Genomic DNA, 15,736 nt, shown 5'->3' with positions numbered 1-15,736 from the left:
CCCATTTTCCTAGTCACCAAAGTGGGACACTCACCTCAAATAGAAATATTGCTAAATCCTTCCCTCCTTCCCTATATAAGGAGGCCATGAGAGCTCACTTGGGGGGAGATACACACCACACACACACACACAACACCTATCCATACACACTCTTGTGCTACATGCTTGTAGCATGAACCCTAATCACATAATCACAACACCATCATCATCACCATCACCATGCACAAAAGATGAGCACCACACCTCCACACCACTTGTAATTAAGGGTTGAAGGCACAATTTCAAGAAGAAGAAGGGTGGATACACTCATGATATTCCTCGCCATCAACTCCCATCTCTCCATTATGCCTCCTACGATCTTTTTCCCTTCTCATTTTTCTGCCATACGCTACCTATTGTATTCATCTTTTGCAAGCAATCAACACACTCCATCTTGGTGCCATACTTTGTGTCGCTTTGGATACATCTCATTGTGAGTATGGTATATGCTTGTTCCTTGCCATTTTTTTTTCTGCTTATGTTAAGGTGTGCGGATTCGCCACCACACACACACACTCTCTCTCCCTCTCATATTCCTATCATCTTGCTACTTCCATCTTAAGGTGTGCGGATTCGCCACCTTTTGTATGAGAAGTGAGCATACTTGCATGTATCCCTGACCTCGTTATCTTCCTTACTACATGCATGCGTAGCGAGCCTATTCTCACTCACTCACCACTCCTCTCACCTTATTCTCCGACCACCCCATTCCACATTTGGGCGTGGATCTTGAAATTGTTTTCCATGCATGCTTCATTGTGTATATGTATGCGTCCTAGCCGCATATCTTGCTAGGTGGTGCCCCTATTGTGTATTCCCCATGATGAGGCCATTGTGCATAGTCTTGGTGTAGAGGCCACCGGGTCTATTTTTTCACTTCCGCCTCTCAGTGGCTCGGGATCAGCCACAACCTGTGGTTCCAATCTATCATTTCCTTGCTCCTCTTGAGCCCTGACATTTTGTCTTGCACGTGCAGGTCCATCTTCTTGGAAGACAACTCTTCTAATCTCCTCAACCCTCTCTGGTTTAGAATGAAATTTGGCTTCATTAAAGTGAACATCATTGCTGTGGATAAACTTTCTGGATTCGGGATCCCAAAGTCTGTACCCCATCTCACCAGAATTACCATAGCCTAGAAAGATGCACTTTCTACTCTTTGGCTCAAGTTTGTTCCTAAATTCCTTTGCAACGTGAGTATATGCCTCACAGCCAAAGACTCTGAGATGCTTGTATGAGGGCACCTTGCTTGACCATACCATCTCTGCCACTAAATCCTTCTGCAAAACCTTGCTAGGAGATCTATTTATAAAATGAACAGCTGTTGATACAGCTTCAGCCCAAAACCCATTTGCCAGTTGTGCATTAGACAACATACTTCTGACCTTCTCTTGTATGGTCCTATTCATCCTCTCAGCAACACCATTTTGAGGAGGATTGTAAGGAGCAGTAAGTTCACGTTTTATACCTTTTGACTCACAAAAGCCCTGAAAGGCCTTTGAAACATACTCTCCACCATTGTCAGTGCGTAAGCATTTAAGCTTCTTGCAACTCTGATTCTCCACAAGTGTCACAAACGTTTTGAAAACACTAAACGCTTCATCCTTGTGCTTGAGAAAGTAAACCCATACTTTTCCTCGAGTAATCATCTATAAATGTCATAAAGTAAGAAGCTCCCCCTAGAGATAGGTTAGGCATAGGTCCACACAAATCACTATGAACAAGTGCCAACTTTGTATCTCTTCTACTGCTTCTATGCTTATGTGGCTGCTGTGTTTGCTTACCATACAGACAATGTTCACAGAATTCAAAATCATTAAATGAAAAGCCAGGCAAATAACCAGAACGAGACAAGATTTCCATTCCCTTCTTGGACATATGTCCTAACCGGCTATACCACAAAGAAACGTTCGGCTGCTCGGTTACATTGATTACATTTTTAGAGACATTTGATACATAAATCATGTAAAGTCCTCCAGACTTTACTCCATGTGCTACTGTCATAGAACCCTTGGATATCTTCCACATGTTCTGTCCAAAAGTGGTGACGTAGCCAGCATCATCAAGTAAACCTGTGCTGATCAAGCTCTTTGTAATTGCGGGAACATGTCTCACATTCTTCAGTGTGAAAGAAGAGCCATTTTGAAACTTCAATTGAACATCTCCAACACCTAAGATCTCACATGTCTGCCCATTGCCTAGCCGAACATGATCTTTAGTGGTCACATAAGAGGTAAACCACTCCTTGTTTGGAGACACATGAAGTGATTTTCCTGAGTCTATAATCAATTCACTCATTGCATTTCCATCAGATGCTGTAAGAAGAGCTGAGTCCATTGTATTCTTCAAGAAGTAGATGTCTCCTGACACTAGACTGTCATCCTCTGCAACAGTGTTTGTCACATTTATTTCTTGAATATTCACTGAGGACTTGTTCTTCTCACCATGGTCTTCAGCTTTCTCTTTGCCTTTTTCTACTTTCCATTCTCTGCAGTCTCTTTTCATGTGACCCTTCTTGCCACAATGGTAGCATTCTATGTCACTCTTGCCTTTAGCACTGCGGGACTTGCTACGAGACTGATTCTTCTTTCCACCTTTGTACTTTTCTTTGGTCCTTCCCCTGACAACTAAGGCTGTTCCTTTGCCTTTGTCCATTGTCTTTCTATTGGTTTCTTCAGTAAGCAGACTTCCTTCTACACCTGCTATGTTCAAACCATCTAGAGGTGCAGAATTACTCAAAGTTGTGCGAAAAGTGTCCCAACTTTCCGGCAATGTGATCAACAGGAACATAGCTCTAACAGGTTCATCAAACTTGACACCTTGAGCTGACAATTGACTGTAGATTGTGTTGAATTCATTCAGATGATTGGACATAGGTGTCCCTTCTTTCATCTTTAAGTCAACAAGCTTCTTAAGCCAGTATACATGTGAAGCTGCACTCTGCTTCTCATAAAGATCACTCAGCTTTAACCATGCTTGATAAGCCGACATCTCGTCTACTACATTGAAGTAAACGCTTTCTGCCAAAGTCAGCATAATGGTAGAAAGTGCCAATTCATCCATTTTGCTCCATTCATCTTCGTCCATATCTTCTGGTTTTATCCCCTTGAGCTTTATAGGTTTTATCTGCTTCTTTTGTACCAACACGTGCCAAATCTGCTTCTTCCACAATGGGAAATTGGTTCCATCCAGCTTCTTGATATTGTAAAGAGCAGTGTCCTGTGATCCAGCCATAGCTACGCTTCACAGTAGTTTACTTTCCTAGGAAAAATTCGGCAGAGTTTCCCCTGTAAACTGAACTCTAAACCAATATCAACCTATCAAATGAACCAAGAAAGCTTCAGATTCTGCATAAATTTCGGCAGAGTCTCCTTTGTAAAATGGCTCTGGTGTACTCAAAAACAGACCAAAAAACAGCTCAAAAAACCATTGTCTCTCTAACACTGTAAGCTTTGGGTAAACCTGTCCTGCACCTGTACTGTCTCTCATTGTCCTGTAAGCATAGACTGCGACAATGCCTCAATGGCAATAAAGCAAAGATGCAATCCCAACTGTCTAACTCACAGTCAATACATCCTAGCTGCCTATCTAAGGGTGCTCGAGGGATCGCTCCAAGACCTGTATCACCGAAAGGAACTCAACATTCGAGAATCCCCCAGCTCAATAAAACCTCACTCGACCCTTAACAAAGGCTGCAGTAAATCTGACAATACATAGACTTCCCACAAAGTCATACATCCACAAATTTCCCACTATATGCGATAACCGCTGCGGCGGTTGTTTGCTGCATGACTCACATCCAGCAAACCCTCAAAAGACATACATCATCTCTGTCAATACATCCCATGTGGAAGTACCTGCAATGTCAGGATGAAATCTGGAATATCAAGCAGCAAACACAAGCTACCTGATGAACTAGTGAATGTCGCCTACAGTCTGTGTGTAGATGCGCCCGTGTCGTATGTGACACACCTCCAAGAACTGTGAGCCGTCCTTCGATGTGTAGACAGCCACAAATCAACACTCTGGGAGTGCTGATATCCTCAGCACCTGCAGTCGTAGGCCGAAACCCCAAATTTGCAGAGTCGGATCTGCACCCGTTGAGACCACGTAGTCGAAAATGGCCTGCGCAGAACTTTGTCGAAGCCGAACGGTGGCCGAGATGACCTCATAATGAAATTCTGAGAACACCAAGCTCTTCGGGCTTTCCCACAAGATTTGGGGCCGTGTCTCCGCCTGTCGAATCTCACTCCAATCTGAGCAGGTGACTCTGGCTACCTGCAAATGCTGCCCCGAGCCTCGATCTGAGCTCTGATACCAGTTGAAGGAGTACGAGCGGAAGTGTGACGCGAGAGAGATCGCGAGAAGAAGAGCATGACGATATGGTGAACTCGCTCTACTGTAATGTGTAGATCATAGTGATTTCTTATTAGGTTTTTACAAAAGAATATGTGTACATACCTGGCGGCCCGCCCACTTACCTGGGTGACCACATTGGGCTTTATACCCCAACAGTTTTTAGCTAATCTTCCAAGGCTATGCATATTTCAAAATACCCAAAATAACCATCACACATAGTGTAGCATTCATAACCCGCCACTTCATTCAAAATTTCATCCAAGAAAGGGAGAGGAAAGTTATCTCTCTTTGTAGCTGCATTTAGTGGTTTATAGTCAACACAGACCCTCCATTTACCTTTTTTTTTAAGGCATCACTACTACGGGTGTCACCCATTCTGAGTTTTCCACAGGATAGATGAACCCTGCTTCTAGTAGCTTGCTTATCTTGGCCAGGAGTGCCTTTCTTGTATGACCCCGAGCCGTCGTAGCTTTTGCACAACTGATTTTACCCCTTCCTTCAACTTAATATGGTGTTCCACCACTGTAATACGTGTGATTCTTTCATAGTTGTCAATGAAAAGGTCAGGAAATTGCATCAACATTTGCAAAAAATTATCTTTCTCCTCAATTGGTAATTCTGTAGACAACATACCCATCAACCTACTTTCTCCTAGGCCAGGTGATTTACTTTCTTCTTCGTTGTGTTTCCCTTCTGGTGACGGATCGCCAGTTGTGCTTGCCCTTTGTGGATCCTTCATGATGATACCCATCACATCGATGGAACTGTCGCTTTTGTTGGTGGATATAGTCTCCTCCTCAGAAGTGGAGGACTCACTAGTGGTTTCATCTGCTGATGTCTCTAGGTCCATTTGATTCTGCTTGCCAGTATTCGTGTCGTAATAGATTACCTCCCCTTTCTTACCAGTCATGCGTAGAAGGTCAGTGCCCCAGTCCTACTTTGCCTTCATGGCCATCAACCATGGCCTTCCCAAAATTAATGGGTAGCCCTCCCCCTTTGTAGGCATTACAAAAACATCCACTTCTACCTCAGAGCTGAAAGCTTTTATCTTCACATCACTTACCACACCTACACACTTTACTTTTGCGTTGTTTGCCATCTTTGCCTTGCATGGAGAAGGCCTGTCAACCTCGAGCCCTAGCCGAAGCATCATAGCTTCACTCATCACACAAATTTATGCACCTCCATCAATGTAGGTGTTTCCAAGTCTCTTACCTTTTATGTTGACGCCGACAATTGGAAGGATGTCATCCATGTTACAACCTAAATTGCTCTGGCTACCTTTGCTTTGGAGCACCTTGTACTTACCATTTTGGACCATTGCCACCTTACCTTTGGTGCGAGATGTAGCAGTTGTGACCATGTAATCTTTGGTCCTTGCTCTGCCACATCCAATGTTAGATCATAGGGCCTAGAACTTTCCCCTAACTAGAAGTCGGTGATGCCTAATTTCCGTCGTGGCCTTGATGGCCTCTTGCTAGTCTCTCCTCTCATGCTTCTCTCATCATCAGATTGTGTATCTTTCTCCCTCCTAGCTCTTTTTACAGTCATGGCTTCAAATGGTTCTACAAAGGTTACCTTCTCCTTACCCTTTTTCCTCTCCTTTACTCTGGGTGGATCCACTACTACGGCCTTTCCTTTCTCTTCTAGCCTTATGATGTTTACAAGGCGATCAGGTGGTGGTGCCGTTGGAAGAGGTGGAATGGGTGCTTGTGGTGGTGCCTAGGGTGGACATAGAATTTGTGTTGGTGGGACTGGTGCTCAGGGTGGGGGTGTTCTTTCTCTAGGGGGTGATGGTTGGTTCCTCCTACCTCCTCTATTATAGTTTTGTCGCGGTTTGGGACAGTAGTACATACCATGACCATTTTCTCTGCAGTTGTAGCAGTGATACTCCCTGTTTTGTCGTCGTGTTCTTCCTGGGTCTTGATCTCTTTCTTGATTCCTTCCTTGCTATATCAAGTGGACAGACAAATTCTACAGTTGGTCAGTAATGTGTGCCAGCATATCATGTTGGTCATTTCTTACCCTAGGAGCTGCTGGTGGTGGAGGAATGGTGGTTCTCGTGGTTGTTGGTCAATGTGATGTTTGTGCTTCTATTGACTCGGTTTCTTTGGCTTTCATTCGCAGCTTCTTGTCCTTAAGGAGAGCAATCTCGACTACTAACTCGTACGTAGCAGGAAATCTGCCCTTCACCTTCTCCTTGAGAAGCGGCCATAAGCCATGCATGAATCGGTCCTTTTTGAGGAAATCGAGTGCCGCTTCCCCTCTTGCTAGTGACTCAACCCACCGTTCCCACAAATCCACAAACTTGGATTCATAGATGGCATATTCTAAAAGACCCTATTGCTTCAAGTCCCTCAACTTGTCCCACAGCTTCTCTGACATGGTACCTCCCCCAAAATGCCTCTTAAAAGTAGTTTTTAACGGTTCCCAATCATCCTTAGTTGCTTGTGGAAGTGCATTGTACCATGACCTAGCTTCTAGCTTCATGAGATGCTTAAATATTCTAACCCGAGATTCATCTGTATCTTTGTTTCTTACTACACATGCTACTTCAAAGTCATCTAGAAAATTTGTTAACAAATCCTCCCCCTTCTTTCCTTTAAATGTTGGAAATGCTACACTTTCCATGATTATAGAGAGATAGAGCTAGAAAGTCACACTGCTTAGCTTGCAATCAAAAGTTTTTTTTTCCTTTACAAGGAGGCGTGTATACCCTCTTTACACTAGAACATAGATTAAAATCTCAAACGGTACATTTCCTTGTACCAAAGGTAAGACAAATGGCTGATCTGATGCCAGAACCTCAAAGAAGTGCTCCCCACCCAACATGGTGTCGATGACGTGCTGGTAGTGAGCCTTCAAGTCCAACATTACCTTGATAGAGCGTACTCGTATCAGAATGTGTGATCTGCCTTGAGGTAAGCTGTACTGATTCATGTGAAGCTTAGAGGTACTTAGTCACTATCCAAGCTTGTGGGAGAGGATGGTGTTCTTTCCTGAAACAAGCTCAGTAGATCCCTAGTCTCTCTAGTGAGAGCGTGAGCATGTGCTTCCGTTATTTGTGTTGCAGCATTAGGTGCGACTTGGAAACTGACTATGATAATTACCTCGGTGACTTGAGTTACCCGATTCTCGAAATAGAATAGTGTTGATTCTCTATTGTGCAGAGCTCCCTCCATCTTGTTGTTGCAGGTTGGTTGTAGGTTGCAGACATGGTTTCGAATTTTTCCTTCTTCTTTTTGGCACCCGGCCTATGTATATCCACTGAGTTTGGCGTGTTAGTTGACTCACCCACTGCAAATTGATTACCGTTACGCCTGGCACTCGAGATTCGATGGAGATGCAGGGTTCGTCTAGTTGTGCTTGGAGCTCTTCTTCTTCTATCATCCAGGTAGCGAACCCTGCTAACCAGTCATCCATCCACAAAAGTTTAGGGGTTTCAGTCTTGTAAAGTAGAGGGTTTCATGAAAGGATCCTCTGTGGGGGTACCAAGAAAATGAAGGCAGGAAATAACATGCCATATGGGGTGGCCTCTACACCACACATAGCCTGAAAATCCCCAAGCATCATCTCAAGATAGGAGTAATCCTATAGGTAGAGAGGGGAACCACCTAGCATAAGTACAGTTTGGACGCACACGTACATGACCTACGGTAGCAAAAGTGAAAATGCCCTATGGGTAACCAACATGAAATGGTGATACAGCAAACATCCACATGTAGAAAATGCCTAGTCAACAAACAGGAGTGTGTGTACGAGGGAGGTATGTGACAAGGTCGGAATGGAGCATATTGACTGCTTGGAGAGGCCATACGTGATAGAGCACAAGCAGAGTGATATACAAGAGACAAAACATCCCACAAATGTGAGAAAACACAACTAAGGAGAACAAAGAATGGACCCCAAATATCAAGACAACATTGCACCCTTTTATTGTCCATGATGATACTTACAAATGGTGGTCTTGACGGTTACAAACCTGGCTCTTGGCACTAGGGATGCATGATGGAATGCGGGTGCATGACGAAATTGGAGTTAGTGGGAAGGTTAGTTGAGGAAAAACATCAAGACGATGCAACCATTGATTACGTCAATCACCAACATCGAGAGCGGCCCAAGGTAGCATGGTGTGGATGCATTCAATCCTAGCGTGCTCATGTTGCCTTGTGGAGGAGTAATGACTGCCTTTTGTGCATGGAGTGGTCGTGACTAGTAACTCAACCATGGTGTGGTGGATATTGGGGAAAATGGTGATGTTTCCAATGCTAAAATGCCCAAGCTTGCCACTCAACATGATGCCATGAGCTTTCTACCTTGGGGTTTGCATTATGTGTTTAGTGGTGCTTAAAATGTAGAGTGCATGGAGCTAGTGTGTCCTCCTTAACTTGTGTCCCTTTGTGCTTAGCGGAGGCCTCTTTATATAGGCTTGGGAGGTGGTCATAACCCAATGGTCTTTGCAAATATCCACTGGTAGCTATAGAAGGTCTAAATGCCTCTCTAGTAAGAGAGAGAGAGAGAGAGAGAGAGAGAGAGAGAGAAGGTAGAGATAGAGAGAGAGGAAAGAGGGGGGTGGGAGAGAGTTCTTTTACAATCCACTAGCCACTGGCTAGGTTATTAGGGAAAAGTGGAGTTCGGAGAATTTACAAGGGTTTTGTTGATGGTTCGGGTGGTCGGTGTGAGGTTTAAAGCTGCCAGAATTGGCATTCGACGTGGGAAGCCGAGATGCTACGTGTCGCATCCTCTCGGTGCTGGCCGAAGCATGCCTTTGACGCCTCTTCTTGTTTTGGTGTTGACGGCGCGTGAGCTAGCCGTCTTCTTTTGCCAATGGTGTCGATGTTGTATTTTCCTTAGCTTTTTTTTATTGCGGGTGCGTATATGCGTGCGTGCAATGCGTGTGTGCATGTATGTGTATGTGTAAGTGCGTTTAATCATGTGTATATATGTGACTGTGCGATTGTGTTTGTGTTGTGTGTGTGTGCATATGTGCATGTATATAGGGTGTGTAGGGTGTGGTGTGTGGGAACGAGAGAGGGGGGGGTAATTTTATAAATTATGTATATATATATATATATATATATATATATATATTACGTGTTTTTGTGCAGGGAGTCAGAGAGGGAGAACAAGATTGAGGGGGGGGGAAGAGAAAACGCGACTGCAGGGGAAGAGGGGGGTGAGTGTGTGTCTGTGTGTGTGTGTGTGTGTAGATGGGTGATGGGGGTGTATGTATATTATGAGAGATTTCGTGATGGCGCCTGCACAGGCTGACTGGAGAGAGAAAGAGAGAGTTATGTGCTGCTCCTGGCCAACACAGAGAGCGAGGGAGGGAGGGAGAGAGTGGTGTGTGTGTGTGTGTGTGTGTGTGTGTGTGTGTGTGTGTGGATACGAGAGAGAGAGAGAGAGAGAGAGAGAGAGGGAGGGAGAGAGAGGTATTGTATCTGGCTGCCTTCGGGCTTGTTGACAAAGGGCGCGAGAGAGAGATAGAGTGCGAGCTGAGATGGCAAGGGAGGGAGAAGGTGTTTGACTGTGCCTTCGGGCTGGTCAAGAGAACGCAGGAGAGGGAGAGAGAGAGAGAGAGGGGGGGGGGGGGGGGGAGGGGGCCTTCAGGCTGCTTTTGGCCGACAACGAGCGAGGAAGGGGGGGTTATTGAGGGTCAACGGGATGGGGTAATGAGAGAGAGAGAGAGAGAGAGAGAGAGAGAGAGAGAGAGAGAGAGAGAGTATTATTTAGCTAACCTGTCGCCTGTTCACACCACGAGAGAGACAGAGAGAGGAAAATAAGAGAACATTATTGTTCTTAGGAGTGCGGTGGCCCACCAGTGGGAGGGGGGGTTTCCCCTATTTCAAAGTGTGTGTGTGTGTGTGGGGGGGGGGGGTTTGCCAAACACACATGGGTGCTGCTATAGGGTAAAGTATGGTGGGGAGGTGGACTTCGGTATAGCACAGGGAAAATCTTTTCAATGCCATCTTCAAATTCTTATACATTCAACATATAAGACTTCTTTTATAAAGTTTAAAAACAAGCTACCCGATCATGGACGCTACATTGAGGATGTGTTGCATGCTAGATTTCCAAATGCCACCAATCAGAATTTTTCAGAACAACGGTTGGAGGACTACATAAAAATGTTTTTGAAAAACAAGCAGGTCAATGTACGACATGTAGCGGCCAACCAAGCTAGAGATCTAGACAGGAGCCATTGTGATGTAGCATAGATGGAGCCTCACTCGCAAAGTCCCGCAAAAAAGTCTTTGAAAAATCAATTCAATACCCACATCTTGCATAGCATATTCTTACCCCGTGTATCTCGTCCATTGACATAATAGGGCCACATTGCATGGCCTTACATAGACATGGTGTTGTAGCCCATGCACATTGCACAAACCTCTCTCTGAAACTACTCATAATGGGAAGGGGAGAGTAGCAACCTATTGCAAGATCATGAGCTAGAAGATGAGAATAATTTATGTATATAGTGTCTTTGTTTTGCTTAATTTTTTCTTTTTAGTTTCTTTCTTACTAGTTTTACCTCTTGCCGGGCATAATGATGAGCCATATTGACATTTTCGACAACAATGATTCCGGATGGGGAATAATCTTGGCTAATTTTTGGCCAAATAATAATAAGTTTTAATAATTTTCTTGACATTTTAGATAATAAGAATAAAAAATTAATTAAAATACAGAGGAGAGCCAAACTTGAGTTCTAAAAGCAAACACCATATCAACAAGGCAAGAGCTTCAAGCATGACATGTTTGGAAAGATTTGGTGCAAATCAAATTTTTTGCCAACTTATGACAGGTCAAATACCCAAAATCAAGGGCAAGCAATGATCAAATATTGTCCAAATGACAAGCCCTTTGAGCCGCAATTGATAGGCCATGAGAAATCAAGGAAAGGAAGGTAAGTGTATTTAAGGCTTCAAGAAAGCGAGGAAATTCTAGGAAAAATAGGACAAATGAGACCTCATTTGCAAATGCTTGAGGTGTGTGTGTGTGTGTGTGTGTGTGTGTGTGTGAGAGAGAGAGAGAGAGAGAGAGTCATGCAATCTAATATCTAACCAACCCAAATCATTCTCATATTTAACTAACCATTTAATTTGGGAGAATAAACATGAACAAAGGTTAAAATATAGACATGTGCTTATGGATCTATCTCAACATGGGGCCAAGGTTAAAGGGTCCAAATGAAAGATGGTCTTTCAAAGAGAGAGGAGAGCAAGGACCTTAGGGTTATCTTTATATGTATGGTATCTTACATGCTAACCTACCCCCTACATACAAAATATGGATGTTTCTGCAATGAACCATCCCCTCATACGAATTTTGTATGGAATGTAATGTAGAAAGCACAATCTTTGAATTGCCCACATGTAATTTGCTTATTTTGTTGCTATGTCTTGATACCCATGAAACCTATCATATAAGTTCCACCTCCCATGTACTCGTACACTAAGAACTTCAGTTTGCCCACCTTGCAATAGCCTAACAAGGGCATCAAGTTTCTATTATAAATCTTGCCCAAAATCTCCATCTTTGTTGTCAATTCTCTTTGATAGCTTAATTGCAACAGCTTCTTGATGGGAACTATAGACCCATCTTTTAAATCAACTTTGTACACCTTGCCAAGGCCCCTATTCCAACGACGCTCTCCTCGCTAAAACATTTCACTTCTATAAGAAGTGGAAAAGTAAGATTTCTAAGAGACTTGCTATAAGAGTCTCCCTCTCCCCTCTTATATTCCAGTTGCTATGTCCATGGCAGGATGCTAGATGAAGATTGTTGAGCACATATCAAAATCTACATGTCCCTCCTTAGCCATCAACATGAAGACTGATGAGCACATCATCAATATCTAGTTGACCCTTCTTAGCCATCTACATGATACCTCACACTTTCCACATGCACGAGTGCAAGGGCCCACCTAGACTCGAGATCTCAACATCCACTTTTCTGATGTTCTCTATAAAATACCTCTATGGCTCGTCTACACTCAAAAAGCAAGAATCCCTACATTAAGTAGTTTGCTTAAACAAAACTAATAGCATACGATCAAACTTTGAATCTGCCATCATGGTGCTCAAAACAGCAGAGCACATAAACACCACAAAGAATGCAGTAGGTTGCAAAATTAAATGTCTTTGCTCTGAGAAAATATGCTATGTTAAATCCACATGCCTTAAAGAGTAACCTTTTCCATGGGAATTCTATGCCATACTCTTCAAACAAAAACAGTCTAGAAATGTCAAAAAATAGCTCATTCATTTGAAATTTCCTCTTTGAAAAAACATCCTTGTATATAGTTAGGAAAATGATTATATCCTAAAAACTGGCCCATAGTGTTGAGAAAGCATACAACGATATACATTTCTACTAGCACACTGAACACTTGCCCATATAGTTAAGAGCATACACAGCAACAGGTTTATATTAGCATCCATGCATACATGATTTTCCAGGAGCTCATCAACACGAACATATGCAGCACACCCTTAATCCATGAAACCTCTTTTTGATGTTTAAATCTTTTTAGGCAATCTCAAAAATTTAAAGATAGCATTTTCTTTGGTTTGGATTGATAATCTCTTTTGCCAATCATATCAAAGGTTTTCTACCCTATATTAAGCCAAACTCAGTTGAATAACAATAGTTCAGAGAGAATTAGCAATAATCATTGATGTGTATAGCAAGTCCGACTGTGAAAACACATTGTTTATAGCGTTCTCCATATACCATCCCCAAGCAGATTTTCTACCTATGTCAAGCCAAACTTGATTGAAGAACAATATATCAAAGAGAATTAACAACTTCATCTGCTCGTATGTAAGTGCAGCAGCAGATTTTTGTGTTGTAGATGTTGGATTGCCCTTCTTCTTGTAGTGCTTAACTGCAAGCTTGAACAAAAATTTATCATCATATACAAAATGAAACTAAGAAAGTGGCCATTGCATGTGAAAATTTCTTTGAGGTACTGATCTTTTCCTATCTCTAGAGATGCAAAAGCTTTGTGGGAGAAGCATCCTATGCCTCTCTCTCTCTCTCTCTCTCTCTCTCTCTCTCTCTCTCAAAATCTCAAATGTTCAATACTTTATCAAGCATTGGGAGCATATAGAAAAAAGGAACCTCTAGGCTCTGCCAATTAAAAGCCATACATCCATCAAGTTGACATAAACAAGGCGATGTGGTTATGTTGGACGAGTGCAGGCGGCCGGCTTTGTTTACCTAAAACTTAGAAGATTCCATGGACCATCAATGTCCATACTTTTTCTTCCTCTGGAAATCCTCGCCGTCGCTCTCACTGCTTAAGTTGTTTCTGCCTTCATCATCGCCATGCATCCGGCCCCTTCATGCAGCTGCTTCTACCCTTTGATCTTGTCCTTCACCTTCTCTAGAGGACCTTCATAATGAGCAACAGCGGCAACAATGACCTGGACCCCTACAGAGTGAGATACAAAGAACGGGCTCAAGAAAATTCAAATGAAAATGCTCAAGGCTTGACACAGTATGCTCAATGACTAGCACATGCAGCAACTCGGAGTGCGTAACGCAACAGAGACGAGCCGTATTGGCAAAATCTTAACTCTATTGATGAAGATATCTGCAAGTATTAAGAGAAACACAAAAATCAAACCTGTGTTGCCAGGAACCACACTCTCTTTGTTCTGTCCAAAACCCACCCCCCCCCCCCCCCCCCCCCCCAATTGCAGATCTGCAGGCTACTTCATGCCGCCCACCACAGGTTTGTGCGCTGTTCGAGCAACTTCTTCCGCTCAAAGTGAGGGCAAGGGGGATATGTAGACTTTTCTGGGTAGAAACCTTGAATGCATGCTTTTGTGGAAGCAGAGCGACAAAACGCTCAGTTGGAAGCAGATGAAGAGCACCATCGGCAGTAGCTTAAACGCAAGGCATCACCACCAAACGCATACTACAGTAAAGGGTTTTTCATGGACAGTAGAGGAATCTCAATGCTCTAGTGCTTTTGGTTTGCCACTTGAGAGCATGGACTGCCGAGCAAACAGGCTAGCGAAGGAAGAGACAAGGAAAACAGGAGCTGTAAAGAAAGAGTAGGACAAGGCCTGAGAGGAGAAGAGAAAGCGATGAAGCATGTAAGAAATTACGGCCCTAGATATTTTACAATAGGTCTCTGGTCATGCACACCCTCTTGAAATCCTATTCACCTACCAACATTGGATCCGTTCAATTAGGCAACATTTTCCAACAACTGGTACTTATGACTCTCCTTGAGTGCTCATAGCACGCACCAATCAAAAATTTTGTCCCAAAACAAGAAGAAAAAAAAGTGATAAAATCATGTGGCCTACAAAATAATCTCTAATAATAACAAGTGATAAGAACGATTCAATTTTTTAAGCAACTCTAATAAGGCCCGTGTCACACTGGGGGCCGCCCCACCTTCTTTACAAACATGGCCGTCCCTTTCATGTCACACTTGGGTCTAGTTAAGAAAGTGTCCGTAAGTTTCAACAAACGAGCTTTGGTCACATGTTAGAGCCACTGGCTCTCACGCTGACACGCAGAGCTCACATTGTGTTGTGGGCTTTCGCGCGTCGCCTTTTGTCAGATGGCCCCACCTTCAAAAACTTGGGCGGGCATGCAAGGATGCCCCTCTGACAGAGTATCGCGGCCATGTTTTACTTTTCACCACAGCCAATATACGGACGCCATCTCAGCATGGGACGCTTTTGTCTGCCCCAGTGTGACACATGCGCGTGTGTTCATGAACCACTACATGTGTTCATGGTACCAAATGGTTAACGACCTTTATCTTCACATACATCTGGGCAAAGAGTGCATGACAATGCATAGATTCTGAGTTGTCTTTTGAAAATTGACACATGTATTCATGTGAGAGATACAGAAGCACAGTCTCAAGAGAGAAAGAAGAAACCACAAAAGAGAGAAGGGTGAGAGGGGACTTTTAAAAAGGGAAAAGAAAGGCAATTGACACCCATTTAAGTGTGGATCAGAGGCAAGATCACTGGTACAGGGGTGGCTATATAGAAACAGTAGCATCAGCACCAACAAACTGGTAGAATTAGCAGGCATGAGGCATGAGGCATGCTCGCAGAGTAGAAGATCGAGAGAAGATCTATCATTTTGTAGCCCATATCACACCAAGGCAATGGATGCAGTTGACCTAGCGGAGCTTGCACGGCACCTGGAAAAGATGTGATCAACTTTTTGAGCCTTTGTCACAAAAAGCGCGAACGAGTGTGTGTATCAAATAGGAGTTGATTACAATGATGGTTTTAAAGCTCATATTGTGGGTGTAGGAGAAGCTCTTGATCATTCCATTGGTGTTGCTATTGAGTTTGCA

At 43.4% G+C, this 15,736-nt stretch overlaps 1 long non-coding RNA gene across 1 annotated transcript; it reads right to left on the bottom strand.

The window, feature by feature from the left end:
* Positions 1-13,509: 13,509 nt before the first annotated feature.
* On the bottom strand, positions 13,510-14,599 carry LOC147458182 (uncharacterized). The gene is made up of 2 exons (XR_015188204.1): positions 14,030-14,599; positions 13,510-13,834 (listed from the first exon to the last, which is right to left on the bottom strand). It is a non-coding gene; the product is annotated as an uncharacterized LOC147458182 (long non-coding RNA).
* Between the last annotated feature and the right edge of the window lie 1,137 nt (positions 14,600-15,736).

This window comes from Adiantum capillus-veneris, chromosome 5 (genome assembly GCF_014529385.1).
Source record: "Adiantum capillus-veneris isolate H3 chromosome 5, ASM1452938v2, whole genome shotgun sequence".
In the NCBI taxonomy this organism is placed as follows: Eukaryota; Viridiplantae; Streptophyta; class Polypodiopsida; order Polypodiales; family Pteridaceae; genus Adiantum; species Adiantum capillus-veneris.
The sequence above is the reverse complement of the archived record's forward strand: the minus strand, read 5'-3'. Positions and strand labels throughout refer to the sequence as shown.